Here is a 27,116-nt window from a genome sequence, read left to right on the forward strand (position 1 = left end):
GCAAGTCAAAAGGGGAAAGCAAGGCAAGGCAAGGCAAAGGGGTAATGCAAGGCAAGGCAAGGCAAGTTAAAAGGGGAAAGAAAGGCAAGGCAAAGCAAGACAAAAGGGCAAAGCAAGGCAAGGCAAGGCAAAAGGGGAAAGCAAGGCAAGGCAAGGCAAAGGGGTAAAGCAAGGTAAGGCATGGCAAGTTAAAAGGGGAAAGAAAGGAAAGGCAAAGCAAGACAAAAGGGCAAAGCAAGCCAATGGAAGGCAAGGCAAAAGGGGAAAGCAAGGCGAGAAAAAGCAAAAGGGGAAAGCAAGGCAAGTCAAGGCAAAACGGCAAAGCAAGGCAAGGCAAGGCAAAAGGGTAAAGCATGGCAAGACATTTCAAGGCAAAACGGCAGAGCAAGGCAAGGCAGGGATGGCAGAACGGCAAAGCAAGGCAAGGCAAGGCAAAAGGAGAAAGCAAGGCAAGGCTACGCAAAAAGGCAAAGCAAGGCAAGGGAACGCAAAATGGCAAAGCAAGGCAAGGCAAGGCAAGGCAAAAGGGTAGAGCAAAGCAAGGCAAGGGAAAAGGGTAAAGCAAGGCAAGGCAAGGCTAAAAGGGCAAAGCAAGGCAAGGCAAGGCAAAAGGGCAATGCAAGGCAAGACAAGTCAAGGCAAAACAGCAAAGCAAGGCAAGGCAGGGAAGGCAAAACGGCAAAGCAAGGCAAGGCAAGGCAAAAGAGCAAAGCAAGGCAAGGCAAAGGGGTAAGGCAAGGCAAGACAAGGCAAGGCAAAAGGGCAAAGCAAGGCAAGACAAGGTAAGGCAAAAAGGGCAAAGCAAGGCAAGGCAAGGCAAAAGGGGAAAGCAAGGCAAGGCAAGGCAAGGGAAAAGGGCAAGGCAAGGCAAAAGGGCAAAGCAAGGCAAGGCAAGGAAAGGCAAAAGGGAAAAGCAAGGCAAGGCAAGGCATTGCAAAAGGGCAAAGCAAGGCAAGGCAAGGCAAAAGGGTAAAGCAAGGCAAAGGAAGGCATGGCAAAACGGCAAGGCAAGTCAAGGCAAAACGGCAAAGAAAGGTAAGGGAAAGCAAGGCAAAAGGGCAAAGCAAGGCAAAAGGGCAAAGCAAGGCAAGGCAAGGCAAAAGGGCAAAGCAAGGCGAGGCAAGGCAAAAGGGTAAAGCAAGGCAAGGCAAGGCAAAAGGGCAAAGCAAGGCAAAGCAAAGCTAAGTGATAAAACAAGGCAAGGCAAGGCAAAAGGACAAAGAAAGGCAAGGCAAGGCATGGCAAAAGGGCAAAGCAAGGCAAGGCAAGGTAAAACGGTAAAGCAAGGCAAGGCAGGGCAAGGCAAAACGGCCAGGAAAGGCAATGCAAAAGGGCAAAGCAAGGCAAGGCAAGGCAAAAGGGCAAAGCAAGGCAAGGGAATGCAAAATGGCAATGCAAGGCAAGGCAAGGCAAAAGGGTATAGCAGGGCAAAGCGAGGGAAAAGGGTAAAGCAAGGCAAGGGAAGGCAAAAGGGCAAAGCAAGGCAAGGCAAGGCAAGTTAAAAGGGGAAAGAAAGGCAAGACAAAGCACGAGAAAAGGGCAAAGCAAGGCAAGGCAAGGCAAGGCTAGGCAAAACGGCAAAGCAAGGCAAGACAAATCAAGGCAAAAAGGCAAAGCAAGGCAAGGCAGGGAAGGCAGAAAGGCAAAGCAAGGCAAGGCAAAACAAAAGGAGAAAGCAAGGCAAGGCTAGGCAAAAGGGCAAAGCAAGGCAAGGGAATGCAAAACGGCAAAGCAAGGCAAGGCAAGGCAAAAGGGTAGAGCAAGGCAAGGCAAGGGAAAAGGGTAAAGCAAGGCAAGGCAAGGCAAAAGGGCAAAGCAAGGCAAGGCAAGGCAAAAGGGGAATGCAAGGCAAGGCAATTCAAGGCAAAACAGCAAAGCAAGGCAAGGCAGGGAAGGCAAAACGGCAAAGCAAGGCAAGGCAAGGCAAAAGGAGAAAGCAAGGCAAGGCATGGCAAAAGGGCAAAGCAAGGCAAGGGAATGCAAAACGGCAAAGCAAGGCAAGGCAAGGCAAAAGGGTAGAGCAAGGCAAGGCAAGGGAAAAGGGTAAAGCAAGGCAAGGCAAAAGGGCAAAGCAAGGCAAGGCAAGGCAAAAGAGCAAAGCAAGGCAAGGCAAGGCAAAGGGGTAAAGCAAGGCGAGGAAAGGCAATGCAAAAGGGAATAGCAAGGCAAGACAAGGCAAGGCAAAAGGGCAAAGCAAGGCAAGGCAAGGTAAGGCAAAAAGGGCAAAGCAAGGCAAGGCAGAGAAGGCAAAAAGGCAAAGCAAGGCAAGGCAAGGCAAAAGGAAAAAGCAAGGCAAGCCTAGGCAAAAGGGCAAAGCAAGGTAAGGCAAGGCAAGGCAAAACAGCAAAGCAAGGCAAGGCAAGGCAAAAGGGCAAAGGAAGGTAAGGCAAGGCAAGGGAAAAGGGTAAAGAAAGGCAACGCAAGACAAGGCAAGGCAAAAGTGGAAACCAAGGCAAGGCAAGGGAGGCAAAGGGGCAAAGCAAGGCAAGGCAAGGCAAAAGGAGAAAGCAAGGCAACGCAAGACAAGGCAAGGCAAAAGTGCAAACCAAGGCAAGGCAAGGGAGGCAAAGGGGCAAAGCAAGGCAAGGCAAGGCAAAAAGGAGAAAGCAAGGCAAGGGTAGGCGACAGGGCAAAGCAAGGCAAGACAAGGCAAGTCAAAAGGGGAAAGCAAGGCAAGGCAAGGCAAAGGGGTAATGCAAGGCAAGGCAAGGCAAGTTAAAAGGGGAAAGAAAGGCAAGGCAAAGCAAGACAAAAGGGCAAAGCAAGGCAAGGCAAGGCAAAAGGGGAAAGCAAGGCAAGGCAAGGCAAAGGGGTAAAGCAAGGTAAGGCAAGGCAAGTTAAAAGGGGAAAGAAAGGAAAGGCAAAGCAAGACAAAAGGGCAAAACAAGGCAATGGAAGGCAAGGCAAAAGGGGAAAGCAAGGCGAGAAAAACCAAAAGGGGAAAGCAAGGCAAGTCAAGGCAAAACGGCAAAGCAAGGCAAGGCAAGGCAAAAGGGTAAAGCATGGCAAGACATATCAAGGCAAAACGGCAGAGCAAGGCAAGGCAGGGAAGGCAGAACGGCAAAGCAAGGCAAGGCAAGGCAAAAGGAGAAAGCAAGGCAAGGCTACGCAAAAGGGCAAAGCAAGGCAAGGGAACGCAAAATGGCAAAGCAAGGCAAGGCAAGGCAAGGCAAAAGGGTAGAGCAAAGCAAGGCAAGGGAAAAGGGTAAAGCAAGGCAAGGCAAGGCAAAAGGGCAAAGCAAGACAAGGCAAGGCAAAAGGGCAATGCAAGGCAAGACAAGTCAAGGCAAAACAGCAAAGCAAGGCAAGGCAGGGAAGGCAAAACGGCAAAGCAAGGCAAGGCAAGGCAAAAGAGCAAAGCAAGGCAAGGCAAGGCAAAGGGGTAAGGCAAGGCAAGACAAGGCAAGGCAAAGGGCAAAGCAAGGCAAGACAAGGTAAGGCAAAAAGGGCAAAGCAATGCAAGGCAAGGCAAAAGGGGAAAGCAAGGCAAGGCAAGGCAAGGGAAAAGGGCAAGGCAAGGCAAAAGGGCAAAGCAAGGCAAGGCAAGGAAAGGCAAAAGGGAAAAGCAAGGCAAGGCAAGGCATTGCAAAAGGGCAAAGCAAGGCAAGGCAAGGCAAAATGGTAAAGCAAGGCAAAGGAAGGCATGGCAAAACGGCAAGGCAAGTCAAGGCAAAACGGCAAAGAAAGGTAAGGGAAAGCAAGGCAAAAGGGCAAAGCAAGGCAAGGCAAGGCAAAAGGGCAAAGCAAGGCAAGGCAAGGCAAAAGGGTAAAGCAAGGCAAGGCAAAGCTAAGTGATAAAACAAGGCAAGGCAAGGCAAAAGGACAAAGAAAGGCAAGGCAAGGCATGGCAAAAGGGCAAAGCAAGGCAAGGCAAGGTAAAACGGTAAAGCAAGGCAAGGCAAGGCAAGGCAAAACGGCCAGGAAAGGCAATGCAAAAGGGCAAAGCAAGGCAAGGCAAGGCAAAAGGGCAAAGCAACGCAAGGGAATGCAAAATGGCAATGCAAGGCAAGGCAAGGCAAAAGGGTATAGCAGGGCAAAGCGAGGGAAAAGGATAAAGCAAGGCAAGGGAAGGCAAAAGGGCAAAGCAAGGCAAGGCAAGGCAAGTTAAAAGGGGAAAGAAAGGCAAGACAAAGCACGAGAAAAGGGCAAAGCAAGGCAAGGCAAGGCAAGGCTAGGCAAAATGGCAAAGCAAGGCAAGACAAATCAAGGCAAAAAGGCAAAGCAAGGCAAGGCAGGGAAGGCAGAAAGGCAAAGCAAGGCAAGGCAAAACAAAAGGAGAAAGCAAGGCAAGGCTAGGCAAAAGGGCAAAGCAAGGCAAGGGAATGCAAAACGGCAAAGCAAGGCAAGGCAAGGCAAAAGGGTAGAGCAAGGCAAGGCAAGGCAAAAGGGCGAAGCAAGGCAAGGCAAGGCAAAAGGGCAAAGCAAGGCAAGGCAAGGCAAAAGGGCAAAGCAAGGCAAGGCAAGGCAAAAGGGGAATGCAAGGCAAGGCAATTCAAGGCAAAACAGCAAAGCAAGGCAAGGCAGGGAAGGCAAAACGGCAAAGCAAGGCAAGGCAAGGCAAAAGGAGAAAGCAAGGCAAGGCTAGGCAAAAGGGCAAAGCAAGGCAAGGGAATGCAAAACGGCAAAGCAAGGCAAGGCAAGGCAAAAGGGTAGAGCAAGGCAAGGCAAGGGAAAAGGGTAAAGCAAGGCAAGGCAAAAGGGCAAAGCAAGGCAAGGCAAGGCAAAAGAGCAAAGCAAGGCAAGGCAAGGCAAAGGGGTAAAGCAAGGCGAGGAAAGGCAATGCAAAAGGGAATAGCAAGGCAAGACAAGGCAAGGCAAAAGGGCAAAGCAAGGCAAGGCAAGGTAAGGCAAAAAGGGCAAAGCAAGGCAAGGCAAGGCAAGTTAAAAGGGGACAGAAAGGCAAGACAAAGCACGAGAAAAGGGCAAAGCAAGGCAAGGCAAGGCAAGGCTAGGCAAAACGGCAAAGCAAGGCAAGACAAATCAAGGTAAAAAGGCAAAGCAAGGCAAGGCAGGGAAGGCAGAAAGGCAAAGCAAGGCAAGGCAAAACAAAAGGAGAAAGCAAGGCAAGGCTAGGCAAAAGGGCAAAGCAAGGCAAGGGAATGCAAAACGGCAAAGCAAGGCAAGGCAAGGCAAAAGGGTAGAGCAAGGCAAGGCAAGGGAAAAGGGTAAAGCAAGGCAAGGCAAGGCAAAAGGGCAAAGCAAGGCAAGGCAAGGCAAAAGGGGAATGCAAGGCAAGGCAAGTCAAGGCAAAACAGCAAAGCAAGGCAAGGCAGGGAAGGCAAAACGGCAAAGCAAGGCAAGGCAAGGCAAAAGGAGAAAGCAAGGCAAGGCATGGCAAAAGGGCAACCCAAGGCAAGGGAATGCAAAACGGCAAAGCAAGGCAAGGCAAGGCAAAAGGGTAGAGCAAGGCAAGGCAAGGGAAAAGGGTAAAGCAAGGCAAGGCAAAAGGGCAAAGCAAGGCAAGGCAAGGCAAAAGAGCAAAGCAAGGCAAGGCAAGGCAAAGGGGTAAAGCAAGGCGAGGAAAGGCAATGCAAAAGGGAATAGCAAGGCAAGACAAGGCAAGGCAAAAGGGCAAAGCAAGGCAAGGCAAGGTAAGGCAAAAAGGGCAAAGCAAGGCAAGGCAGAGAAGGCAAAAAGGCAAAGCAAGGCAAGGCAAGGCAAAAGGAAAAAGCAAGGCAAGCCTAGGCAAAAGGGCAAAGCAAGGTAAGGCAAGGCAAGGCAAAACAGCAAAGCAAGGCAAGGCAAGGCAAAAGGGCAAAGGAAGGTAAGGCAAGGCAAGGGAAAAGGGTAAAGCAAGGCAACGCAAGACAAGGCAAGGCAAAAGTGCATACCAAGGCAAGGCAAGGGAGGCAAAGGGGCAAAGCAAGGCAAGGCAAGGCAAAAGGAGAAAGCAAGGCAACGCAAGACAAGGCAAGGCAAAAGTGCAAACCAAGGCAAGGCAAGGGAGGCAAAGGGGCAAAGCAAGGCAAGGCAAGGCAAAAAGGAGAAAGCAAGGCAAGGGTAGGCGACAGGGCAAAGCAAGGCAAGACAAGGCAAGTCAAAAGGGGAAAGCAAGGCAAGGCAAGGCAAAGGGGTAATGCAAGGCAAGGCAAGGCAAGTTAAAAGGGGAAAGAAAGGCAAGGCAAAGCAAGACAAAAGGGCAAAGCAAGGCAAGGCAAGGCAAAAGGGGAAAGCAAGGCCAGGCAAGGCAAAGGGGTAAAGCAAGGTAAGGCAAGGCAAGTTAAAAGGGGAAAGAAAGGAAAGGCAAAGCAAGACAAAAGGGCAAAACAAGGCAATGGAAGGCAAGGCAAAAGGGGAAAGCAAGGCGAGAAAAAGCAAAAGGGGAAAGCAAGGCAAGTCAAGGCAAAACGGCAAAGCAAGGCAAGGCAAGGCAAAAGGGTAAAGCATGGCAAGACATATCAAGGCAAAACGGCAGAGCAAGGCAAGGCAGGGAAGGCAGAACGGCAAAGCAAGGCAAGGCAAGGCAAAAGGAGAAAGCAAGGCAAGGCTACGCAAAAGGGCAAAGCAAGGCAAGGGAACGCAAAATGGCAAAGCAAGGCAAGGCAAGGCAAGGCAAAAGGGTAGAGCAAAGCAAGGCAAGGGAAAAGGGTAAAGCAAGGCAAGGCAAGGCAAAAGGGCAAAGCAAGGCAAGGCAAGGCAAAAGGGCAATGCAAGGCAAGACAAGTCAAGGCAAAACAGCAAAGCAAGGCAAGGCAGGGAAGGCAAAACGGCAAAGCAAGGCAAGGCAAAAGAGCAAAGCAAGGCAAGGCAAGGCAAAGGGGTAAGGCAAGGCAAGACAAGGCAAGGCAAAAGGGCAAAGCAAGGCAAGACAAGGTAAGGCAAAAAGGGCAAAGCAAGGCAAGGCAAGGCAAAAGGGGAAAGCAAGGCAAGGCAAGGCAAGGGAAAAGGGCAAGGCAAGGCAAAAGGGCAAAGCAAGGCAAGGCAAGGAAAGGCAAAAGGGAAAAGCAAGGCAAGGCAAGGCATTGCAAAAGGGCAAAGCAAGGCAAGGCAAGGCAAAAGGGTAAAGCAAGGCAAAGGAAGGCATGGCAAAACGGCAAGGCAAGTCAAGGCAAAACGGCAAAGAAAGGTAAGGGAAAGCAAGGCAAAAGGGCAAAGCAAGGCAAGGCAAGGCAAAAGGGCAAAGCAAGGCAAGGCAAGGCAAAAGGGCAAAGCAAGGCAAGGCAAGGCAAAAGGGTAAAGCAAGGCAAGGCAAAGCTAAGTGATAAAACAAGGCAAGGCAAGGCAAAAGGACAAAGAAAGGCAAGGCAAGGCATGGCAAAACGGCAAAGCAAGGCAAGGCAAGGTAAAACGGTAAAGCAAGGCAAGGCAAGGCAAGGCAAAACGGCCAAGAAAGGCAATCCAAAAGGGAAAGCAAGGCAAGGCAAGGCAAAAGGGCAAAGCAACGCAAGGGAATGCAAAATGGCAATGCAAGGCAAGGCAAGGCAAAAGGGTATAGCAGGGCAAAGCGAGGGAAAAGGATAAAGCAAGGCAAGGGAAGGCAAAAGGGCAAAGCAAGGCAAGGCAAGGCAAGTTAAAAGGGGAAAGAAAGGCAAGACAAAGCACGAGAAAAGGGCAAAGCAAGGCAAGGCAAGGCACGGCTAGGCAAAATGACAAAGCAAGGCAAGACAAATCAAGGCAAAAAGGCAAAGCAAGGCAAGGCAGGGAAGGCAGAAAGGCAAAGCAAGGCAAGGCAAAACAAAAGGAGAAAGCAAGGCAAGGCTAGGCAAAAGGGCAAAGCAAGGCAAGGGAATGCAAAACGGCAAAGCAAGGCAAGGCAAGGCAAAAGGGTAGAGCAAGGCAAGGCAAGGCAAAAGGGCGAAGCAAGGCAAGGCAAGGCAAAAGGGCAAAGCAAGGCAAGGCAAGGCAAAAGGGCAAAGCAAGGCAAGGCAAGGCAAAAGGGGAATGCAAGGCAAGGCAATTCAAGGCAAAACAGCAAAGCAAGGCAAGGCAGGGAAGGCAAAACGGCAAAGCAAGGCAAGGCAAGGCAAAAGGAGAAAGCAAGGCAAGGCTAGGCAAAAGGGCGAAGCAAGGCAAGGGAATGCAAAACGGCAAAGCAAGGCAAGGCAAGGCAAAAGGGTAGAGCAAGGCAAGGCAAGGGAAAAGGGTAAAGCAAGGCAAGGCAAAAGGGCAAAGCAAGGCAAGGCAAGGCAAAAGAGCAAAGCAAGGCAAGGCAAGGCAAAGGGGTAAAGCAAGGCGAGGAAAGGCAATGCAAAAGGGAATAGCAAGGCAAGACAAGGCAAGGCAAAAGGGCAAAGCAAGGCAAGGCAAGGTAAGGCAAAAAGGGCAAAGCAAGGCAAGGCAAGGGAAAAGGAAAAAGCAAGGCAAGCCTAGGCAAAAGGGCAAAGCAAGGTAAGGCAAGGCAAGGCAAAACAGCAAAGCAAGGCAAGGCAAGGCAAAAGGGCAAAGGAAGGTAAGGCAAGGCAAGGGAAAAGGGTAAAGCAAGGCAACGCAAGACAAGGCAAGGCAAAAGTGGAAACCAAGGCAAGGCAAGGGAGGCAAAGGGGCAAAGCAAGGCAAGGCAAGGGAAAAAGGAGAAAGCAAGGCAAGGGTAGCGAAAGGGCAAAGCAAGGCAAGGCAAGGCAAGATAAAAGGGGAAAGCAAGGCAAGGCAAGGCATAGGGGTAAAGCAAGGCAAGGCAAGGAAAGTTAAAAGGGGAAAGAAAGGCAAGGCAAAGCAAGACAAAAGGGCAAAGCAAGGCAAGGCAAGGCAAGGCAAGGCAAAAGGAGAAAGCAAGGCAAGGCTAGGCAAAAGGGCAAAGCAAGGCAAGGGAATGCAAAAAGGCAAAGCAAGGCAAGGCAAGGCAAAAGGGTAGAGCAAGGCAAGGCAAGGGAAAAGGGTAAAGCAAGGCAAGGCAAAAGGGCAAAGCAAGGCAAGGCAAGGCAAAAGAGCAAAGCAAGGCAAGGCAAGGCAAAGGGGTAAAGCAAGGCGAGGAAAGGCAATGCAAAAGGGAATAGCAAGGCAAGACAAGGCAAGGCAAAAGGGCAAAGAAAGGCAAGGCAAGGCATGGCAAAACGGCAAAGCAAGGCAAGGCAAGGTAAAACGGTAAAGCAAGGCAAGGCAAGGCAAGGCAAAACGGCCAGGAAAGGCAATGCAAAAGGGCAAAGCAAGGCAAGGCAAGGCAAAAGGGCAAAGCAACGCAAGGGAATGCAAAATGGCAATGCAAGGCAAGGCAAGGCAAAAGGGTATAGCAGGGCAAAGCGAGGGAAAAGGATAAAGCAAGGCAAGGGAAGGCAAAAGGGCAAAGCAAGGCAAGGCAAGGCAAGTTAAAAGGGGAAAGAAAGGCAAGACAAAGCACGAGAAAAGGGCAAAGCAAGGCAAGGCAAGGCAAGGCTAGGCAAAATGGCAAAGCAAGGCAAGACAAATCAAGGCAAAAAGGCAAAGCAAGGCAAGGCAGGGAAGGCAGAAAGGCAAAGCAAGGCAAGGCAAAACAAAAGGAGAAAGCAAGGCAAGGCTAGGCAAAAGGGCAAAGCAAGGCAAGGGAATGCAAAACGGCAAAGCAAGGCAAGGCAAGGCAAAAGGGTAGAGCAAGGCAAGGCAAGGCAAAAGGGCGAAGCAAGGCAAGGCAAGGCAAAAGGGCAAAGCAAGGCAAGGCAAGGCAAAAGGGCAAAGCAAGGCAAGGCAAGGCAAAAGGGGAATGCAAGGCAAGGCAATTCAAGGCAAAACAGCAAAGCAAGGCAAGGCAGGGAAGGCAAAACGGCAAAGCAAGGCAAGGCAAGGCAAAAGGAGAAAGCAAGGCAAGGCTAGGCAAAAGGGCAAAGCAAGGCAAGGGAATGGAAAACGGCAAAGCAAGGCAAGGCAAGGCAAAAGGGTAAAGCAAGGCGAGGAAAGGCAATGCAAAAGGGAATAGCAAGGCAAGACAAGGCAAGGCAAAAGGGCAAAGCAAGGCAAGGCAAGGTAAGGCAAAAAGGGCAAAGCAAGGCAAGGCAAGGCAAGTTAAAAGGGGACAGAAAGGCAAGACAAAGCACGAGAAAAGGGCAAAGCAAGGCAAGGCAAGGCAAGGCTAGGCAAAACGGCAAAGCAAGGCAAGACAAATCAAGGTAAAAAGGCAAAGCAAGGCAAGGCAGGGAAGGCAGAAAGGCAAAGCAAGGCAAGGCAAAACAAAAGGAGAAAGCAAGGCAAGGCTAGGCAAAAGGGCAAAGCAAGGCAAGGGAATGCAAAACGGCAAAGCAAGGCAAGGCAAGGCAAAAGGGTAGAGCAAGGCAAGGCAAGGGAAAAGGGTAAAGCAAGGCAAGGCAAGGCAAAAGGGCAAAGCAAGGCAAGGCAAGGCAAAAGGGGAATGCAAGGCAAGGCAAGTCAAGGCAAAACAGCAAAGCAAGGCAAGGCAGGGAAGGCAAAACGGCAAAGCAAGGCAAGGCAAGGCAAAAGGAGAAAGCAAGGCAAGGCATGGCAAAAGGGCAACCCAAGGCAAGGGAATGCAAAACGGCAAAGCAAGGCAAGGCAAGGCAAAAGGGTAGAGCAAGGCAAGGCAAGGGAAAAGGGTAAAGCAAGGCAAGGCAAAAGGGCAAAGCAAGGCAAGGCAAGGCAAAAGAGCAAAGCAAGGCAAGGCAAGGCAAAGGGGTAAAGCAAGGCGAGGAAAGGCAATGCAAAAGGGAATAGCAAGGCAAGACAAGGCAAGGCAAAAGGGCAAAGCAAGGCAAGGCAAGGTAAGGCAAAAAGGGCAAAGCAAGGCAAGGCAGAGAAGGCAAAAAGGCAAAGCAAGGCAAGGCAAGGCAAAAGGAAAAAGCAAGGCAAGCCTAGGCAAAAGGGCAAAGCAAGGTAAGGCAAGGCAAGGCAAAACAGCAAAGCAAGGCAAGGCAAGGCAAAAGGGCAAAGGAAGGTAAGGCAAGGCAAGGGAAAAGGGTAAAGCAAGGCAACGCAAGACAAGGCAAGGCAAAAGTGCATACCAAGGCAAGGCAAGGGAGGCAAAGGGGCAAAGCAAGGCAAGGCAAGGCAAAAGGAGAAAGCAAGGCAACGCAAGACAAGGCAAGGCAAAAGTGCAAACCAAGGCAAGGCAAGGGAGGCAAAGGGGCAAAGCAAGGCAAGGCAAGGCAAAAAGGAGAAAGCAAGGCAAGGGTAGGCGACAGGGCAAAGCAAGGCAAGACAAGGCAAGTCAAAAGGGGAAAGCAAGGCAAGGCAAGGCAAAGGGGTAATGCAAGGCAAGGCAAGGCAAGTTAAAAGGGGAAAGAAAGGCAAGGCAAAGCAAGACAAAAGGGCAAAGCAAGGCAAGGCAAGGCAAAAGGGGAAAGCAAGGCGAGAAAAAGCAAAAGGGGAAAGCAAGGCAAGTCAAGGCAAAACGGCAAAGCAAGGCAAGGCAAGGCAAAAGGGTAAAGCATGGCAAGACATATTAAGGCAAAACGGCAGAGCAAGGCAAGGCAGGGAAGGCAGAACGGCAAAGCAAGGCAAGGCAAGGCAAAAGGAGAAAGCAAGGCAAGGCTACGCAAAAGGGCAAAGCAAGGCAAGGGAACGCAAAATGGCAAAGCAAGGCAAGGCAAGGCAAGGCAAAAGGGTAGAGCAAAGCAAGGCAAGGGAAAAGGGTAAAGCAAGGCAAGGCAAGGCAAAAGGGCAAAGCAAGGCAAGGCAAGGCAAAAGGGCAATGCAAGGCAAGACAAGTCAAGGCAAAACAGCAAAGCAAGGCAAGGCAGGGAAGGCAAAACGGCAAAGCAAGGCAAGGCAAAAGAGCAAAGCAAGGCAAGGCAAGGCAAAGGGGTAAGGCAAGGCAAGACAAGGCAAGGCAAAAGGGCAAAGCAAGGCAAGACAAGGTAAGGCAAAAAGGGCAAAGCAAGGCAAGGCAAGGCAAAAGGGGAAAGCAAGGCAAGGCAAGGCAAGGGAAAAGGGCAAGGCAAGGCAAAAGGGCAAAGCAAGGCAAGGCAAGGAAAGGCAAAAGGGAAAAGCAAGGCAAGGCAAGGCATTGCAAAAGGGCAAAGCAAGGCAAGGCAAGGCAAAAGGGTAAAGCAAGGCAAAGGAAGGCATGGCAAAACGGCAAGGCAAGTCAAGGCAAAACGGCAAAGAAAGGTAAGGGAAAGCAAGGCAAAAGGGCAAAGCAAGGCAAGGCAAGGCAAAAGGGCAAAGCAAGGCAAGGCAAGGCAAAAGGGCAAAGCAAGGCAAGGCAAGGCAAAAGGGTAAAGCAAGGCAAGGCAAAGCTAAGTGATAAAACAAGGCAAGGCAAGGCAAAAGGACAAAGAAAGGCAAGGCAAGGCATGGCAAAACGGCAAAGCAAGGCAAGGCAAGGTAAAACGGTAAAGCAAGGCAAGGCAAGGCAAGGCAAAACGGCCAAGAAAGGCAATGCAAAAGGGAAAGCAAGGCAAGGCAAGGCAAAAGGGCAAAGCAACGCAAGGGAATGCAAAATGGCAATGCAAGGCAAGGCAAGGCAAAAGGGTATAGCAGGGCAAAGCGAGGGAAAAGGATAAAGCAAGGCAAGGGAAGGCAAAAGGGCAAAGCAAGGCAAGGCAAGGCAAGTTAAAAGGGGAAAGAAAGGCAAGACAAAGCACGAGAAAAGGGCAAAGCAAGGCAAGGCAAGGCACGGCTAGGCAAAATGACAAAGCAAGGCAAGACAAATCAAGGCAAAAAGGCAAAGCAAGGCAAGGCAGGGAAGGCAGAAAGGCAAAGCAAGGCAAGGCAAAACAAAAGGAGAAAGCAAGGCAAGGCTAGGCAAAAGGGCAAAGCAAGGCAAGGGAATGCAAAACGGCAAAGCAAGGCAAGGCAAGGCAAAAGGGTAGAGCAAGGCAAGGCAAGGCAAAAGGGCGAAGCAAGGCAAGGCAAGGCAAAAGGGCAAAGCAAGGCAAGGCAAGGCAAAGGGGTAAAGCAAGGCGAGGAAAGGCAATGCAAAAGGGAATAGCAAGGCAAGACAAGGCAAGGCAAAAGGGCAAAGCAAGGCAAGGCAAGGTAAGGCAAAAAGGGCAAAGCAAGGCAAGGCAAGGGAAAAGGAAAAAGCAAGGCAAGCCTAGGCAAAAGGGCAAAGCAAGGTAAGGCAAGGCAAGGCAAAACAGCAAAGCAAGGCAAGGCAAGGCAAAAGGGCAAAGGAAGGTAAGGCAAGGCAAGGGAAAAGGGTAAAGCAAGGCAACGCAAGACAAGGCAAGGCAAAAGTGGAAACCAAGGCAAGGCAAGGGAGGCAAAGGGGCAAAGCAAGGCAAGGCAAGGCAAAAGGAGAAAGCAAGGCAACGCAAGACAAGGCAAGGCAAAAGTGCAAACCAAGGCAAGGCAAGGGAGGCAAAGGGGCAAAGCAAGGCAAGGCAAGGCAAAAAGGAGAAAGCAAGGCAAGGGTAGGCGACAGGGCAAAGCAAGGCAAGACAAGGCAAGTCAAAAGGGGAAAGCAAGGCAAGGCAAGGCAAAGGGGTAATGCAAGGCAAGGCAAGGCAAGTTAAAAGGGGAAAGAAAGGCAAGGCAAAGCAAGACAAAAGGGCAAAGCAAGGCAAGGCAAGGCAAAAGGGGAAAGCAAGGCGAGAAAAAGCAAAAGGGGAAAGCAAGGCAAGTCAAGGCAAAACGGCAAAGCAAGGCAAGGCAAGGCAAAAGGGTAAAGCATGGCAAGACATATTAAGGCAAAACGGCAGAGCAAGGCAAGGCAGGGAAGGCAGAACGGCAAAGCAAGGCAAGGCAAGGCAAAAGGAGAAAGCAAGGCAAGGCTACGCAAAAGGGCAAAGCAAGGCAAGGGAACGCAAAATGGCAAAGCAAGGCAAGGCAAGGCAAGGCAAAAGGGTAGAGCAAAGCAAGGCAAGGGAAAAGGGTAAAGCAAGGCAAGGCAAGGCAAAAGGGCAAAGCAAGGCAAGGCAAGGCAAAAGGGCAATGCAAGGCAAGACAAGTCAAGGCAAAACAGCAAAGCAAGGCAAGGCAGGGAAGGCAAAACGGCAAAGCAAGGCAAGGCAAAAGAGCAAAGCAAGGCAAGGCAAGGCAAAGGGGTAAGGCAAGGCAAGACAAGGCAAGGCAAAAGGGCAAAGCAAGGCAAGACAAGGTAAGGCAAAAAGGGCAAAGCAAGGCAAGGCAAGGCAAAAGGGGAAAGCAAGGCAAGGCAAGGCAAGGGAAAAGGGCAAGGCAAGGCAAAAGGGCAAAGCAAGGCAAGGCAAGGAAAGGCAAAAGGGAAAAGCAAGGCAAGGCAAGGCATTGCAAAAGGGCAAAGCAAGGCAAGGCAAGGCAAAAGGGTAAAGCAAGGCAAAGGAAGGCATGGCAAAACGGCAAGGCAAGTCAAGGCAAAACGGCAAAGAAAGGTAAGGGAAAGCAAGGCAAAAGGGCAAAGCAAGGCAAGGCAAGGCAAAAGGGCAAAGCAAGGCAAGGCAAGGCAAAAGGGCAAAGCAAGGCAAGGCAAGGCAAAAGGGTAAAGCAAGGCAAGGCAAAGCTAAGTGATAAAACAAGGCAAGGCAAGGCAAAAGGACAAAGAAAGGCAAGGCAAGGCATGGCAAAACGGCAAAGCAAGGCAAGGCAAGGTAAAACGGTAAAGCAAGGCAAGGCAAGGCAAGGCAAAACGGCCAAGAAAGGCAATGCAAAAGGGAAAGCAAGGCAAGGCAAGGCAAAAGGGCAAAGCAACGCAAGGGAATGCAAAATGGCAATGCAAGGCAAGGCAAGGCAAAAGGGTATAGCAGGGCAAAGCGAGGGAAAAGGATAAAGCAAGGCAAGGGAAGGCAAAAGGGCAAAGCAAGGCAAGGCAAGGCAAGTTAAAAGGGGAAAGAAAGGCAAGACAAAGCACGAGAAAAGGGCAAAGCAAGGCAAGGCAAGGCACGGCTAGGCAAAATGACAAAGCAAGGCAAGACAAATCAAGGCAAAAAGGCAAAGCAAGGCAAGGCAGGGAAGGCAGAAAGGCAAAGCAAGGCAAGGCAAAACAAAAGGAGAAAGCAAGGCAAGGCTAGGCAAAAGGGCAAAGCAAGGCAAGGGAATGCAAAACGGCAAAGCAAGGCAAGGCAAGGCAAAAGGGTAGAGCAAGGCAAGGCAAGGCAAAAGGGCGAAGCAAGGCAAGGCAAGGCAAAAGGGCAAAGCAAGGCAAGGCAAGGCAAAGGGGTAAAGCAAGGCGAGGAAAGGCAATGCAAAAGGGAATAGCAAGGCAAGACAAGGCAAGGCAAAAGGGCAAAGCAAGGCAAGGCAAGGTAAGGCAAAAAGGGCAAAGCAAGGCAAGGCAAGGGAAAAGGAAAAAGCAAGGCAAGCCTAGGCAAAAGGGCAAAGCAAGGTAAGGCAAGGCAAGGCAAAACAGCAAAGCAAGGCAAGGCAAGGCAAAAGGGCAAAGGAAGGTAAGGCAAGGCAAGGGAAAAGGGTAAAGCAAGGCAACGCAAGACAAGGCAAGGCAAAAGTGGAAACCAAGGCAAGGCAAGGGAGGCAAAGGGGCAAAGCAAGGCAAGGCAAGGGAAAAAGGAGAAAGCAAGGCAAGGGTAGCGAAAGGGCAAAGCAAGGCAAGGCAAGGCAAGATAAAAGGGGAAAGCAAGGCAAGGCAAGGCATAGGGGTAAAGCAAGGCAAGGCAAGGAAAGTTAAAAGGGGAAAGAAAGGCAAGGCAAAGCAAGACAAAAGGGCAAAGCAAGGCAAGGCAAGGCAAGGCAAGGCAAAAGGAGAAAGCAAGGCAAGGCTAGGCAAAAGGGCAAAGCAAGGCAAGGGAATGCAAAAAGGCAAAGCAAGGCAAGGCAAGGCAAAAGGGTAGAGCAAGGCAAGGCAAGGGAAAAGGGTAAAGCAAGGCAAGGCAAAAGGGCAAAGCAAGGCAAGGCAAGGCAAAAGAGCAAAGCAAGGCAAGGCAAGGCAAAGGGGTAAAGCAAGGCGAGGAAAGGCAATGCAAAAGGGAATAGCAAGGCAAGACAAGGCAAGGCAAAAGGGCAAAGAAAGGCAAGGCAAGGCATGGCAAAACGGCAAAGCAAGGCAAGGCAAGGTAAAACGGTAAAGCAAGGCAAGGCAAGGCAAGGCAAAACGGCCAGGAAAGGCAATGCAAAAGGGCAAAGCAAGGCAAGGCAAGGCAAAAGGGCAAAGCAACGCAAGGGAATGCAAAATGGCAATGCAAGGCAAGGCAAGGCAAAAGGGTATAGCAGGGCAAAGCGAGGGAAAAGGATAAAGCAAGGCAAGGGAAGGCAAAAGGGCAAAGCAAGGCAAGGCAAGGCAAGTTAAAAGGGGAAAGAAAGGCAAGACAAAGCACGAGAAAAGGGCAAAGCAAGGCAAGGCAAGGCAAGGCTAGGCAAAACGGCAAAGCAAGGCAAGACAAATCAAGGCAAAAAGGCAAAGCAAGGCAAGGCAGGGAAGGCAGAAAGGCAAAGCAAGGCAAGGCAAAACAAAAGGAGAAAGCAAGGCAAGGCTAGGCAAAAGGGCAAAGCAAGGCAAGGGAATGCAAAACGGCAAAGCAAGGCAAGGCAAGGCAAAAGGGTAGAGCAAGGCAAGGCAAGGGAAAAGGGTAAAGCAAGGCAAGGCAAGGCAAAAGGGCAAAGCAAGGCAAGGCAAGGCAAAAGGGGAATGCAAGGCAAGGCAATTCAAGGCAAAACAGCAAAGCAAGGCAAGGCAGGGAAGGCAAAAAGGCAAAGCAAGGCAAGGCAAGGCAAAAGGAGAAAGCAAGGCAAGGCATGGCAAAAGGGCAAAGCAAGGCAAGGGAATGCAAAACGGCAAAGCAAGGCAAGGCAAGGCAAAAGGGTAGAGCAAGGCAAGGGAAAAGGGTAAAGCAAGGCAAGGCAAAAGGGCAAAGCAAGGCAAGGCAAGGCAAAAGAGCAAAGCAAGGCAAGGCAAGGCAAAGGGGTAAAGCAAGGCGAGGAAAGGCAATGCAAAAGGGAATAGCAAGGCAAGACAAGGCAAGGCAAAAGGGCAAAGCAAGGCAAGGCAAGGTAAGGCAAAAAGGGCAAAGCAAGGCAAGGCAGAGAAGGCAAAAAGGCAAAGCAAGGCAAGGCAAGGCAAAAGGAAAAAGCAAGGCAAGCCTAGGCAAAAGGGCAAAGCAAGGTAAGGCAAGGCAAGGCAAAACAGCAAAGCAAGGCAAGGCAAGGCAAAAGGGCAAAGGAAGGTAAGGCAAGGCAAGGGAAAAGGGTAAAGCAAGGCAACGCAAGACAAGGCAAGGCAAAAGTGGAAACCAAGGCAAGGCAAGGGAGGCAAAGGGGCAAAGCAAGGCAAGGCAAGGCAAAAGGAGAAAGCAAGGCAACGCAAGACAAGGCAAGGCAAAAGTGCAAACCAAGGCAAGGCAAGGGAGGCAAAGGGGCAAAGCAAGGCAAGGCAAGGCAAAAAGGAGAAAGCAAGGCAAGGGTAGGCGACAGGGCAAAGCAAGGCAAGACAAGGCAAGTCAAAAGGGGAAAGCAAGGCAAGGCAAGGCAAAGGGGTAATGCAAGGCAAGGCAAGGCAAGTTAAAAGGGGAAAGAAAGGCAAGGCAAAGCAAGACAAAAGGGCAAAGCAAGGCAAGGCAAGGCAAAAGGGGAAAGCAAGGCAAGGCAAGGCAAAGGGGTAAAGCAAGGTAAGGCAAGGCAAGTTAAAAGGGGAAAGAAAGGAAAGGCAAAGCAAGACAAAAGGGCAAAACAAGGCAATGGAAGGCAAGGCAAAAGGGGAAAGCAAGGCGAGAAAAACCAAAAGGGGAAAGCAAGGCAAGTCAAGGCAAAACGGCAAAGCAAGGCAAGGCAAGGCAAAAGGGTAAAGCATGGCAAGACATATCAAGGCAAAATGGCAGAGCAAGGCAAGGCAGGGAAGGCAGAACGGCAAAGCAAGGCAAGGCAAGGCAAAAGGAGAAAGCAAGGCAAGGCTACGCAAAAGGGCAAAGTAAGGCAAGGGAACGCAAAATGGCAAAGCAAGGCAAGGCAAGGCAAGGCAAAAGGGTAGAGCAAAGCAAGGCAAGGGAAAAGGGTAAAGCAAGGCAAGGCAAGGCAAAAGGGCAAAGCAAGACAAGGCAAGGCAAAAGGGCAATGCAAGGCAAGACAAGTCAAGGCAAAACAGCAAAGCAAGGCAAGGCAGGGAAGGCAAAACGGCAAAGCAAGGTAAGGCAAGGCAAAAGAGCAAAGCAAGGCAAGGCAAGGCAAAGGGGTAAGGCAAGGCAAGACAAGGCAAGGCAAAGGGCAAAGCAAGGCAAGACAAGGTAAGGCAAAAAGGGCAAAGCAATGCAAGGCAAGGCAAAAGGGGAAAGCAAGGCAAGGCAAGGCAAGGGAAAAGGGCAAGGCAAGGCAAAAGGGCAAAGCAAGGCAAGGCAAGGAAAGGCAAAAGGGAAAAGCAAGGCAAGGCAAGGCATTGCAAAAGGGCAAAGCAAGGCAAGGCAAGGCAAAAGGGTAAAGCAAGGCAAAGGAAGGCATGGCAAAACGGCAAGGCAAGTCAAGGCAAAACGGCAAAGAAAGGTAAGGGAAAGCAAGGCAAAAGGGCAAAGCAAGGCAAGGCAAGGCAAAAGGGCAAAGCAAGGCAAGGCAAGGCAAAAGGGTAAAGCAAGGCAAGGCAAAGCTAAGTGATAAAACAAGGCAAGGCAAGGCAAAAGGACAAAGAAAGGCAAGGCAAGGCATGGCAAAAGGGCAAAGCAAGGCAAGGCAAGGTAAAACGGTAAAGCAAGGCAAGGCAAGGCAAGGCAAAACGGCCAGGAAAGGCAATGCAAAAGGGCAAAGCAAGGCAAGGCAAGGCAAAAGGGCAAAGCAAGGCAAGGCAAGGCAAAAGGGGAATGCAAGGCAAGGCAAAAGGGCAAAGCAAGGCAAGGCAAGGCAAAAGAGCAAAGCAAGGCAAGGCAAGGCAAAGGGGTAAAGCAAGGCGAGGAAAGGCAATGCAAAAGGGAATAGCAAGGCAAGACAAGGCAAGGCAAAAGGGCAAAGCAAGGCAAGGCAAGGTAAGGCAAAAAGGGCAAAGCAAGGCAAGGCAAGGCAAGTTAAAAGGGGACAGAAAGGCAAGACAAAGCACGAGAAAAGGGCAAAGCAAGGCAAGGCAAGGCAAGGCTAGGCAAAACGGCAAAGCAAGGCAAGACAAATCAAGGTAAAAAGGCAAAGCAAGGCAAGGCAGGGAAGGCAGAAAGGCAAAGCAAGGCAAGGCAAAACAAAAGGAGAAAGCAAGGCAAGGCTAGGCAAAAGGGCAAAGCAAGGCAAGGGAATGCAAAACGGCAAAGCAAGGCAAGGCAAGGCAAAAGGGTAGAGCAAGGCAAGGCAAGGGAAAAGGGTAAAGCAAGGCAAGGCAAGGCAAAAGGGCAAAGCAAGGCAAGGCAAGGCAAAAGGGGAATGCAAGGCAAGGCAAGTCAAGGCAAAACAGCAAAGCAAGGCAAGGCAGGGAAGGCAAAACGGCAAAGCAAGGCAAGGCAAGGCAAAAGGAGAAAGCAAGGCAAGGCAAGGTAAGGCAAAAAGGGCAAAGCAAGGCAAGGCAAGGCAAGTTAAAAGGGGACAGAAAGGCAAGACAAAGCACGAGAAAAGGGCAAAGCAAGGCAAGGCAAGGCAAGGCTAGGCAAAACGGCAAAGCAAGGCAAGACAAATCAAGGTAAAAAGGCAAAGCAAGGCAAGGCAGGGAAGGCAGAAAGGCAAAGCAAGGCAAGGCAAAACAAAAGGAGAAAGCAAGGCAAGGCTAGGCAAAAGGGCAAAGCAAGGCAAGGGAATGCAAAACGGCAAAGCAAGGCAAGGCAAGGCAAAAGGGTAGAGCAAGGCAAGGCAAGGGAAAAGGGTAAAGCAAGGCAAGGCAAGGCAAAAGGGCAAAGCAAGGCAAGGCAAGGCAAAAGGGGAATGCAAGGCAAGGCAAGTCAAGGCAAAACAGCAAAGCAAGGCAAGGCAGGGAAGGCAAAACGGCAAAGCAAGGCAAGGCAAGGCAAAAGGAGAAAGCAAGGCAAGGCATGGCAAAAGGGCAACCCAAGGCAAGGGAATGCAAAACGGCAAAGCAAGGCAAGGCAAGGCAAAAGGGTAGAGCAAGGCAAGGCAAGGGAAAAGGGTAAAGCAAGGCAAGGCAAAAGGGCAAAGCAAGGCAAGGCAAGGCAAAAGAGCAAAGCAAGGCAAGGCAAGGCAAAGGGGTAAAGCAAGGCGAGGAAAGGCAATGCAAAAGGGAATAGCAAGGCAAGACAAGGCAAGGCAAAAGGGCAAAGCAAGGCAAGGCAAGGTAAGGCAAAAAGGGCAAAGCAAGGCAAGGCAGAGAAGGCAAAAAGGCAAAGCAAGGCAAGGCAAGGCAAAAGGAAAAAGCAAGGCAAGCCTAGGCAAAAGGGCAAAGCAAGGTAAGGCAAGGCAAGGCAAAACAGCAAAGCAAGGCAAGGCAAGGCAAAAGGGCAAAGGAAGGTAAGGCAAGGCAAGGGAAAAGGGTAAAGCAAGGCAACGCAAGACAAGGCAAGGCAAAAGTGCATACCAAGGCAAGGCAAGGGAGGCAAAGGGGCAAAGCAAGGCAAGGCAAGGCAAAAGGAGAAAGCAAGGCAACGCAAGACAAGGCAAGGCAAAAGTGCAAACCAAGGCAAGGCAAGGGAGGCAAAGGGGCAAAGCAAGGCAAGGCAAGGCAAAAAGGAGAAAGCAAGGCAAGGGTAGGCGACAGGGCAAAGCAAGGCAAGACAAGGCAAGTCAAAAGGGGAAAGCAAGGCAAGGCAAGGCAAAGGGGTAATGCAAGGCAAGGCAAGGCAAGTTAAAAGGGGAAAGAAAGGCAAGGCAAAGCAAGACAAAAGGGCAAAGCAAGGCAAGGCAAGGCAAAAGGGGAAAGCAAGGCCAGGCAAGGCAAAGGGGTAAAGCAAGGTAAGGCAAGGCAAGTTAAAAGGGGAAAGAAAGGAAAGGCAAAGCAAGACAAAAGGGCAAAACAAGGCAATGGAAGGCAAGGCAAAAGGGGAAAGCAAGGCGAGAAAAAGCAAAAGGGGAAAGCAAGGCAAGTCAAGGCAAAACGGCAAAGCAAGGCAAGGCAAGGCAAAAGGGTAAAGCATGGCAAGACATATCAAGGCAAAACGGCAGAGCAAGGCAAGGCAGGGAAGGCAGAACGGCAAAGCAAGGCAAGGCAAGGCAAAAGGAGAAAGCAAGGCAAGGCTACGCAAAAGGGCAAAGCAAGGCAAGGGAACGCAAAATGGCAAAGCAAGGCAAGGCAAGGCAAGGCAAAAGGGTAGAGCAAAGCAAGGCAAGGGAAAAGGGTAAAGCAAGGCAAGGCAAGGCAAAAGGGCAAAGCAAGGCAAGGCAAGGCAAAAGGGCAATGCAAGGCAAGACAAGTCAAGGCAAAACAGCAAAGCAAGGCAAGGCAGGGAAGGCAAAACGGCAAAGCAAGGCAAGGCAAAAGAGCAAAGCAAGGCAAGGCAAGGCAAAGGGGTAAGGCAAGGCAAGACAAGGCAAGGCAAAAGGGCAAAGCAAGGCAAGACAAGGTAAGGCAAAAAGGGCAAAGCAAGGCAAGGCAAGGCAAAAGGGGAAAGCAAGGCAAGGCAAGGCAAGGGAAAAGGGCAAGGCAAGGCAAAAGGGCAAAGCAAGGCAAGGCAAGGAAAGGCAAAAGGGAAAAGCAAGGCAAGGCAAGGCATTGCAAAAGGGCAAAGCAAGGCAAGGCAAGGCAAAAGGGTAAAGCAAGGCAAAGGAAGGCATGGCAAAACGGCAAGGCAAGTCAAGGCAAAACGGCAAAGAAAGGTAAGGGAAAGCAAGGCAAAAGGGCAAAGCAAGGCAAGGCAAGGCAAAAGGGCAAAGCAAGGCAAGGCAAGGCAAAAGGGCAAAGCAAGGCAAGGCAAGGCAAAAGGGTAAAGCAAGGCAAGGCAAAGCTAAGTGATAAAACAAGGCAAGGCAAGGCAAAAGGACAAAGAAAGGCAAGGCAAGGCATGGCAAAACGGCAAAGCAAGGCAAGGCAAGGTAAAACGGTAAAGCAAGGCAAGGCAAGGCAAGGCAAAACGGCCAAGAAAGGCAATGCAAAAGGGAAAGCAAGGCAAGGCAAGGCAAAAGGGCAAAGCAACGCAAGGGAATGCAAAATGGCAATGCAAGGCAAGGCAAGGCAAAAGGGTATAGCAGGGCAAAGCGAGGGAAAAGGATAAAGCAAGGCAAGGGAAGGCAAAAGGGCAAAGCAAGGCAAGGCAAGGCAAGTTAAAAGGGGAAAGAAAGGCAAGACAAAGCACGAGAAAAGGGCAAAGCAAGGCAAGGCAAGGCAAGGCTAGGCAAAATGGCAAAGCAAGGCAAGACAAATCAAGGCAAAAAGGCAAAGCAAGGCAAGGCAGGGAAGGCAGAAAGGCAAAGCAAGGCAAGGCAAAACAAAAGGAGAAAGCAAGGCAAGGCTAGGCAAAAGGGCAAAGCAAGGCAAGGGAATGCAAAACGGCAAAGCAAGGCAAGGCAAGGCAAAAGGGTAGAGCAAGGCAAGGCAAGGCAAAAGGGCGAAGCAAGGCAAGGCAAGGCAAAAGGGCAAAGCAAGGCAAGGCAAGGCAAAAGGGCAAAGCAAGGCAAGGCAAGGCAAAAGGGGAATGCAAGGCAAGGCAATTCAAGGCAAAACAGCAAAGCAAGGCAAGGCAGGGAAGGCAAAACGGCAAAGCAAGGCAAGGCAAGGCAAAAGGAGAAAGCAAGGCAAGGCTAGGCAAAAGGGCAAAGCAAGGCAAGGGAATGCAAAACGGCAAAGCAAGGCAAGGCAAGGCAAAAGGGTAAAGCAAGGCGAGGAAAGGCAATGCAAAAGGGAATAGCAAGGCAAGACAAGGCAAGGCAAAAGGGCAAAGCAAGGCAAGGCAAGGTAAGGCAAAAAGGGCAAAGCAAGGCAAGGCAAGGCAAGTTAAAAGGGGACAGAAAGGCAAGACAAAGCACGAGAAAAGGGCAAAGCAAGGCAAGGCAAGGCAAGGCTAGGCAAAACGGCAAAGCAAGGCAAGACAAATCAAGGTAAAAAGGCAAAGCAAGGCAAGGCAGGGAAGGCAGAAAGGCAAAGCAAGGCAAGGCAAAACAAAAGGAGAAAGCAAGGCAAGGCTAGGCAAAAGGGCAAAGCAAGGCAAGGGAATGCAAAACGGCAAAGCAAGGCAAGGCAAGGCAAAAGGGTAGAGCAAGGCAAGGCAAGGGAAAAGGGTAAAGCAAGGCAAGGCAAGGCAAAAGGGCAAAGCAAGGCAAGGCAAGGCAAAAGGGGAATGCAAGGCAAGGCAAGTCAAGGCAAAACAGCAAAGCAAGGCAAGGCAGGGAAGGCAAAACGGCAAAGCAAGGCAAGGCAAGGCAAAAGGAGAAAGCAAGGCAAGGCATGGCAAAAGGGCAACCCAAGGCAAGGGAATGCAAAACGGCAAAGCAAGGCAAGGCAAGGCAAAAGGGTAGAGCAAGGCAAGGCAAGGGAAAAGGGTAAAGCAAGGCAAGGCAAAAGGGCAAAGCAAGGCAAGGCAAGGCAAAAGAGCAAAGCAAGGCAAGGCAAGGCAAAGGGGTAAAGCAAGGCGAGGAAAGGCAATGCAAAAGGGAATAGCAAGGCAAGACAAGGCAAGGCAAAAGGGCAAAGCAAGGCAAGGCAAGGTAAGGCAAAAAGGGCAAAGCAAGGCAAGGCAGAGAAGGCAAAAAGGCAAAGCAAGGCAAGGCAAGGCAAAAGGAAAAAGCAAGGCAAGCCTAGGCAAAAGGGCAAAGCAAGGTAAGGCAAGGCAAGGCAAAACAGCAAAGCAAGGCAAGGCAAGGCAAAAGGGCAAAGGAAGGTAAGGCAAGGCAAGGGAAAAGGGTAAAGCAAGGCAACGCAAGACAAGGCAAGGCAAAAGTGCATACCAAGGCAAGGCAAGGGAGGCAAAGGGGCAAAGCAAGGCAAGGCAAGGCAAAAGGAGAAAGCAAGGCAACGCAAGACAAGGCAAGGCAAAAGTGCAAACCAAGGCAAGGCAAGGGAGGCAAAGGGGCAAAGCAAGGCAAGGCAAGGCAAAAAGGAGAAAGCAAGGCAAGGGTAGGCGACAGGGCAAAGCAAGGCAAGACAAGGCAAGTCAAAAGGGGAAAGCAAGGCAAGGCAAGGCAAAGGGGTAATGCAAGGCAAGGCAAGGCAAGTTAAAAGGGGAAAGAAAGGCAAGGCAAAGCAAGACAAAAGGGCAAAGCAAGGCAAGGCAAGGCAAAAGGGGAAAGCAAGGCGAGAAAAAGCAAAAGGGGAAAGCAAGGCAAGTCAAGGCAAAACGGCAAAGCAAGGCAAGGCAAGGCAAAAGGGTAAAGCATGGCAAGACATATCAAGGCAAAACGGCAGAGCAAGGCAAGGCAGGGAAGGCAGAACGGCAAAGCAAGGCAAGGCAAGGCAAAAGGAGAAAGCAAGGCAAGGCTACGCAAAAGGGCAAAGCAAGGCAAGGGAACGCAAAATGGCAAAGCAAGGCAAGGCAAGGCAAGGCAAAAGGGTAGAGCAAAGCAAGGCAAGGGAAAAGGGTAAAGCAAGGCAAGGCAAGGCAAAAGGGCAAAGCAAGGCAAGGCAAGGCAAAAGGGCAATGCAAGGCAAGACAAGTCAAGGCAAAACAGCAAAGCAAGGCAAGGCAGGGAAGGCAAAACGGCAAAGCAAGGCAAGGCAAAAGAGCAAAGCAAGGCAAGGCAAGGCAAAGGGGTAAGGCAAGGCAAGACAAGGCAAGGCAAAAGGGCAAAGCAAGGCAAGACAAGGTAAGGCAAAAAGGGCAAAGCAAGGCAAGGCAAGGCAAAAGGGGAAAGCAAGGCAAGGCAAGGCAAGGGAAAAGGGCAAGGCAAGGCAAAAGGGCAAAGCAAGGCAAGGCAAGGAAAGGCAAAAGGGAAAAGCAAGGCAAGGCAAGGCATTGCAAAAGGGCAAAGCAAGGCAAGGCAAGGCAAAAGGGTAAAGCAAGGCAAAGGAAGGCATGGCAAAACGGCAAGGCAAGTCAAGGCAAAACGGCAAAGAAAGGTAAGGGAAAGCAAGGCAAAAGGGCAAAGCAAGGCAAGGCAAGGCAAAAGGGCAAAGCAAGGCAAGGCAAGGCAAAAGGGCAAAGCAAGGCAAGGCAAGGCAAAAGGGTAAAGCAAGGCAAGGCAAAGCTAAGTGATAAAACAAGGCAAGGCAAGGCAAAAGGACAAAGAAAGGCAAGGCAAGGCATGGCAAAACGGCAAAGCAAGGCAAGGCAAGGTAAAACGGTAAAGCAAGGCAAGGCAAGGCAAGGCAAAACGGCCAAGAAAGGCAATGCAAAAGGGAAAGCAAGGCAAGGCAAGGCAAAAGGGCAAAGCAACGCAAGGGAATGCAAAATGGCAATGCAAGGCAAGGCAAGGCAAAAGGGTATAGCAGGGCAAAGCGAGGGAAAAGGATAAAGCAAGGCAAGGGAAGGCAAAAGGGCAAAGCAAGGCAAGGCAAGGCAAGTTAAAAGGGGAAAGAAAGGCAAGACAAAGCACGAGAAAAGGGCAAAGCAAGGCAAGGCAAGGCACGGCTAGGCAAAATGACAAAGCAAGGCAAGACAAATCAAGGCAAAAAGGCAAAGCAAGGCAAGGCAGGGAAGGCAGAAAGGCAAAGCAAGGCAAGGCAAAACAAAAGGAGAAAGCAAGGCAAGGCTAGGCAAAAGGGCAAAGCAAGGCAAGGGAATGCAAAACGGCAAAGCAAGGCAAGGCAAGGCAAAAGGGTAGAGCAAGGCAAGGCAAGGCAAAAGGGCGAAGCAAGGCAAGGCAAGGCAAAAGGGCAAAGCAAGGCAAGGCAAGGCAAAGGGGTAAAGCAAGGCGAGGAAAGGCAATGCAAAAGGGAATAGCAAGGCAAGACAAGGCAAGGCAAAAGGGCAAAGCAAGGCAAGGCAAGGTAAGGCAAAAAGGGCAAAGCAAGGCAAGGCAAGGGAAAAGGAAAAAGCAAGGCAAGCCTAGGCAAAAGGGCAAAGCAAGGTAAGGCAAGGCAAGGCAAAACAGCAAAGCAAGGCAAGGCAAGGCAAAAGGGCAAAGGAAGGTAAGGCAAGGCAAGGGAAAAGGGTAAAGCAAGGCAACGCAAGACAAGGCAAGGCAAAAGTGGAAACCAAGGCAAGGCAAGGGAGGCAAAGGGGCAAAGCAAGGCAAGGCAAGGGAAAAAGGAGAAAGCAAGGCAAGGGTAGCGAAAGGGCAAAGCAAGGCAAGGCAAGGCAAGATAAAAGGGGAAAGCAAGGCAAGGCAAGGCATAGGGGTAAAGCAAGGCAAGGCAAGGAAAGTTAAAAGGGGAAAGAAAGGCAAGGCAAAGCAAGACAAAAGGGCAAAGCAAGGCAAGGCAAGGCAAGGCAAGGCAAAAGGAGAAAGCAAGGCAAGGCTAGGCAAAAGGGCAAAGCAAGGCAAGGGAATGCAAAAAGGCAAAGCAAGGCAAGGCAAGGCAAAAGGGTAGAGCAAGGCAAGGCAAGGGAAAAGGGTAAAGCAAGGCAAGGCAAAAGGGCAAAGCAAGGCAAGGCAAGGCAAAAGAGCAAAGCAAGGCAAGGCAAGGCAAAGGGGTAAAGCAAGGCGAGGAAAGGCAATGCAAAAGGGAATAGCAAGGCAAGACAAGGCAAGGCAAAAGGGCAAAGAAAGGCAAGGCAAGGCATGGCAAAACGGCAAAGCAAGGCAAGGCAAGGTAAAACGGTAAAGCAAGGCAAGGCAAGGCAAGGCAAAACGGCCAGGAAAGGCAATGCAAAAGGGCAAAGCAAGGCAAGGCAAGGCAAAAGGGCAAAGCAACGCAAGGGAATGCAAAATGGCAATGCAAGGCAAGGCAAGGCAAAAGGGTATAGCAGGGCAAAGCGAGGGAAAAGGATAAAGCAAGGCAAGGGAAGGCAAAAGGGCAAAGCAAGGCAAGGCAAGGCAAGTTAAAAGGGGAAAGAAAGGCAAGACAAAGCACGAGAAAAGGGCAAAGCAAGGCAAGGCAAGGCAAGGCTAGGCAAAACGGCAAAGCAAGGCAAGACAAATCAAGGCAAAAAGGCAAAGCAAGGCAAGGCAGGGAAGGCAGAAAGGCAAAGCAAGGCAAGGCAAAACAAAAGGAGAAAGCAAGGCAAGGCTAGGCAAAAGGGCAAAGCAAGGCAAGGGAATGCAAAACGGCAAAGCAAGGCAAGGCAAGGCAAAAGGGTAGAGCAAGGCAAGGCAAGGGAAAAGGGTAAAGCAAGGCAAGGCAAGGCAAAAGGGCAAAGCAAGGCAAGGCAAGGCAAAAGGGGAATGCAAGGCAAGGCAATTCAAGGCAAAACAGCAAAGCAAGGCAAGGCAGGGAAGGCAAAAAGGCAAAGCAAGGCAAGGCAAGGCAAAAGGAGAAAGCAAGGCAAGGCATGGCAAAAGGGCAAAGCAAGGCAAGGGAATGCAAAACGGCAAAGCAAGGCAAGGCAAGGCAAAAGGGTAGAGCAAGGCAAGGGAAAAGGGTAAAGCAAGGCAAGGCAAAAGGGCAAAGCAAGGCAAGGCAAGGCAAAAGAGCAAAGCAAGGCAAGGCAAGGCAAAGGGGTAAAGCAAGGCGAGGAAAGGCAATGCAAAAGGGAATAGCAAGGCAAGACAAGGCAAGGCAAAAGGGC

This window comes from Columba livia, chromosome 27 (assembly GCF_036013475.1).
Source record: "Columba livia isolate bColLiv1 breed racing homer chromosome 27, bColLiv1.pat.W.v2, whole genome shotgun sequence".
Taxonomy (NCBI): Eukaryota; Metazoa; Chordata; class Aves; order Columbiformes; family Columbidae; genus Columba; species Columba livia.